Source organism: Haliaeetus leucocephalus, unplaced genomic scaffold (assembly GCF_000737465.1).
Source record: "Haliaeetus leucocephalus isolate CR32 unplaced genomic scaffold, Haliaeetus_leucocephalus-4.0 Scaffold696, whole genome shotgun sequence".
In the NCBI taxonomy this organism is placed as follows: Eukaryota; Metazoa; Chordata; class Aves; order Accipitriformes; family Accipitridae; genus Haliaeetus; species Haliaeetus leucocephalus.
Genome location: NW_010973132.1, coordinates 401,027 through 406,216, shown reverse-complemented (window position 1 = coordinate 406,216; position 5,190 = coordinate 401,027).

The window sequence follows — 5,190 nt, the reverse complement described above, 5'->3', positions numbered from 1 at the left end:
GAAAAAATTAAAATGGCAGACAATCAATAGATCACACATTAAATAACAGGTCCCAAAATACAACTGTAAGCTAACTGAACTAATATTTCTCTAATTAGTCCCATAAGAATCAATTCCTGACTTTACACAGAAACATTTTTTACTAGAAAAAAAAATGATAAAGTTTGTAGTTGATACTGAGATCAGGAAGTGGTATAGAACAAACTGCATCAACTGCTTAATGGACTGCAATCAAACTACGCATGTTCCAACTCAGATAAAAGAACACGTTATACATCAAGGAGCAAAGAATAAGTTGAGACATCACCTCACACAATACAAATAATCAGTCACTTTTGATCAATGCATCTGCTGCAGCGTTAAGGCTATGACAACTACAGATGAGTAGGCAAATAAACACTAAGGAAGATCATAATACCTCCCTACCTGCTTGCTATAGGATTGCTACTGGAATATTTTATCCAGTTCTGGTGTTCACACTTCAATAATTATTTTTTTTTAAACAAAAAGATGCAGAAAACCAAATTATTAAAATACTGGAGAATATGTATTGAGTGTCAAAATTATGAAGCTCAATTCCTTCAGATTACCTAATAAAAATTACTGTAGTCTAAGAAATTACAAGTGGTCTTCATTCTGAGATACAAAATCATATGAGTAAAAGGTTGAACCTTTAGATTACTTACAAACATAAGAAGATCTCCAAGGCCTTTAATTTTAGTCAATAAAGATATTCTACCTTTAGAATACTTCATGAATTATTTCAGTGGATTCCTCATTACTGACAATTCTTAAAAGGCAACGGAATGATTTTCTAAATTATATGCTCTTGTTCAACTACTGTTAGCACATGTAATTCAGAGAAGTCTTAGGGAAGCTGGTGTAATGCACGAAGTTAACCTCAATAACCACTACAGTTCCCTTGGTCTTAAAGCAGTCAGGCTGAGATAAGTGATGAGTGCTTTATCTTTGAAAATTAACTATATATTTCATTATGAAAATATAATTACCCCAGGCAAATTTAGTATGCTGAGACTGTCCTAAGTCCACAAAAGTACTTTTCAACAGTCCAGAGATCAGCTGAAAAAATAAAGTATGGCAGAATGACGAGGCATAAGAATCAGTCAGTTTTTGTATTACAAACATGGGGATCAAGAGACTTTCAAAAGTTATATGAATTTCTTACACATCAGAAGAGCTAACAGTGTGAGCTCAGATTTTAACTATCTGCCAAACAAACGCAAAACTATTCCTAAGAACACAACAGCAAAGTTTCCCAAAAACCATCATGGCCTTTCATTTCATCATTACTTAAATAATAACAAATATTACACATTGGTATCACGCCTTCTAAGAAATATTACCTGTGTGTAAATAAAGATATTCCATACCAAATCTCTCAGAATTAAAGATCGGGCTTTAAAAATAATCCTGGTTGTATTGTTGACCTAACCTGCCATATTTGTATATTTTGAATGTTTAAACACTTGATCTATACAAATAAAACGTCTAAAACTAGAAGGTTTACTTCAGATTGACTGAGTGCAGATTTAATTTTGTAGATATGGAAACAGTAACACATAACACCATAATGGCAAAAGTGTAATAACCCTAAAAGAAGAACAGTATTCTATAGGTTCTTGAATTTACTTATAAGAAATATAATTCTATCAACACAAGTTATAAGTTTTTCCTTTTTTTTTTTAATACACCAACAGGCATTAAATTTGCTTTAAGGATATTCAATTCTAAACTGTGGTGAGATACTTCATTCTGAAATCATTAAACAAAAATTAATTTCTACTCTGTAAGAGAACATGCTGGATATGCAATCATATGGCAAGCAGAGTTATGAGATTTCTACTGAGAAACAGGGAACATACAATGATATGGGTGAAATCTGTGTATACCTTTTTTTTTTTTTATTAGTACTAGGAACTAGAATAATAATAATACAGGTAATAAATAAGACTATGGTTATTACTACTCTTAAGACCAAGATTGCAGCTTTTACTTCTTTCAGAGCAAGGAATATAAGAGCACATTATGTGTCAACACCAAACACAAGCAATATCTACTGCAGGGCTACTCATATGGCAGGCCCTGGTCTTGATTCAGACTACAAATCAATTCCGTCCAAACCTCTACTCCAGAAAGGAAAAAAATATTTCAGGGAGCCATCACAGGTTCTCACAATAGAATTGATATATTACCTACCAATTCCAACAAGCCAGTACAGTTGCTCCCGGATTGCAGAGGGAAGTCAAGGGAAAATTGACTCATCAAGGAAAGGTTAGTCCAGTCTTTGGAGATACATATAGAAGCATGGCCACATGACCGACGTATCCCAGGCTCAAAACTAAGGAAATACATAAGAACAATATGGACAACAGAGAGAAATGTCCACCCTGAATTTAGCATCTAGCCCGAATTTCCTTCTAATCAACAGAGAAGGGAGGGCAACATCACCTCAAAGCAGCCTTTCAGATAAAATGTTGCTCTTTCTCTGGCTTCCTCCCTGAGCTGACAATAGGCAGAAATACCTATCAGCTGAGCGCCCAGGCTACAGTAATAGAAAGGATCTGGTTATGACTACTATCTCAGCTAGACATTCAGGGTGAAGTTGCACATAACAGCGTGACCTAGTAAGAGTTATAAACCTATCTCAGAAAAAAAAAACAATATAAATGAGTCCCTTCTTACAATCATTCTCTGTCAAGTTAGTAAATTGAATCAGCGCAGCTCAGAGATCAACGGGCACCAGAAAAGGCACAGGCAGAGGACATCATCTTCCACTTACAAACAGCAGCCAGCTGTTAGACTGGTTCAACAATAACATTCAATTTCATCTGCAGGAGCTAACAAGTGAAAAATATGATTATATGTATGTACATCTATAAATAAATGACAAGCAGCACCAGACAGTCAATAATGGAGCTTCTTTCCTGCATGCATCTGCTTACTGTGGGAGGCTGATGGCTTGTTCCTCAGCTTCAGCATCAATTTCTTAGTTCTTGCCTAGTCAAGACAAGAACTGACTGGGTTAGCTAGCACATTTCTCCCACAAGACCAATAAATACTTTCTTCACACTGATCTATCTTGTGATTCTTTCATGATTTTTCTCCATCCAGATGAACTGCTCAACAGCTTTCCCCACTGGAAACACCATCTTGCTCAAAACTGTTAAACTATAATTTCACCCAAATCGTCATGATTATCACAATATTCTCTAGAGCGTGACAAAACAGCAGATAAACTTTATACAGAAAAAGAATCGTGATCCAATATCAATTCCCCTCCTTCCGCTCTCAGAGTACGACATGCCAATTTGTTCTAGGCTGACTTGACTTAGGGAATTATACTTTTGTTTTATAGACTACTGGAAATGGAAAATCAGAAGTGTCACATATGAAGGCAGGGCATTCAATGAAACTTGAGCAGCACAGTCATTCCTCATCTAATACAATTTCAATCAGTTGATAATGCCTGTTCTGGATCTATTTAACCGGGGACACTGACAAATGGAAAGACAGGAAAATAATTAATTATTTCAAGACAGTAAATAACTCAATATATATTAATTATTTAAAACAAAATAACATACAAATAAGTTCCAAAAAGTCACCAGTTTGATGCTGAAAAGAAGCATGCTCTATTTATAGCTCACCCTCCCCTTTTTTTAAATACTTGAACACTGTGAAGCTAAACAGACATACTTAATTTGCTCAGAAGCCGTACTGGTTGCCAAGAGTGGCATTTGAAGCATTACTATAGCAGTAAACTTAACAGCTGCAACAAGACACTTCCTACTGATATACCACACAAGAAAGCAATATAAGTCTTACTACATTGTTGAGGAACATTGTATAAAGTTAAGTGTTCCTAAAACCCTCACAAAATGCTAATACCCTGCAGGACAAAAGCAACATTATCTGGGAATTGATAGAGAGCGAACGAACCCCCTCTTTCAGAATTAATAAGCAATTTCTAACTGAAAAGATGCAAACTCTAAAAGGCATGATCTTTCCTAACTGTGGATTAGTCCAGTGGAACGAGTCCGTTAACACAGGATACAATTTTCGTGTAACTTCAGTTGTGAGAGAAGCGCATCAAAAACGTAATAAAATTATTTCCATTTAAACAGACCAGGAGGACACCAACCTTGATCATTACAGTTTTTCCCCATGTTATCTCCAGATAGTAATTTGTCCCTGCAACAAGTAACAAATCCCTTTGCAACATCTAGATATAAAAATTGGCCTCATATTAAAAAGACCTCACATCTTTTATAAGCTCTCAGAGCACGTTCAGCATATTTTATCCTTTCTTTATACATCAGACAGGTTTGTACTGGAAAAAATTACTTTCCTCTGTATTGGAAAAAATTACTTTCCTCATCAATACCATCAGTGAGCTGGTTAACTTCATGCATGAAAACCCAGCCAGCCTTCAACTCTTCCAACTACTCAGAAGCTTCTCCTGCACTCAAATGCAAAGCTAAGCAACATACATTTCTCCAAAAGGATGAATTATCAGATGGAGTCCCTCATCAGTGCAAATAACCTAATTCTCAATAATTGATTAATCTCTTCAGAGACAAAGCAACGGCATGAAGTAGCATTTGACCGATGCTTTTCATCACAGATTTGTTCTCAACCGTGCAGTACAAGAACTACAGAAAAACATGCCTGAACATAACAATGAACACATTTTTTAATTCTTAACAAGATACAGTTTTGTTGAAAATGCTAAAGACTTCTTCAGTCTCCCAGTTTGCCCTCCTTTTCCTCCCTCTTCTCAAATTCAGTCTTTCCCTTCTCCCCCAAAAATTCCTCAAGGTTTTCAAAGATTTGTCTCCATTAATTGAAAAACAAGTTTGAAGAATAAGTTATTGAAAGTTATGACTTGCACAACGTCTCAAAAATGGGAAAAAGATGCTCGACCAGGTCAAGAGGTGAAGCGTCAAAAGGTCAGATTTTATTGTTTGCATTTTCCATTACTTAGGTTTCAAGATTAGTGACCTATAAGCTAATATGGAGCAAAATAAACTATAAATTTAAACTGCCAGGAATGGCACCTCAAATTCATAAGCAGCTTAAAAAAAAAATCCAAGTTACCAGATTTCCCCGAAAGCACACTACTTAACATCTAGCACTGAATGGGGGGGGGGGGGGGGGGGAGAAAAAACA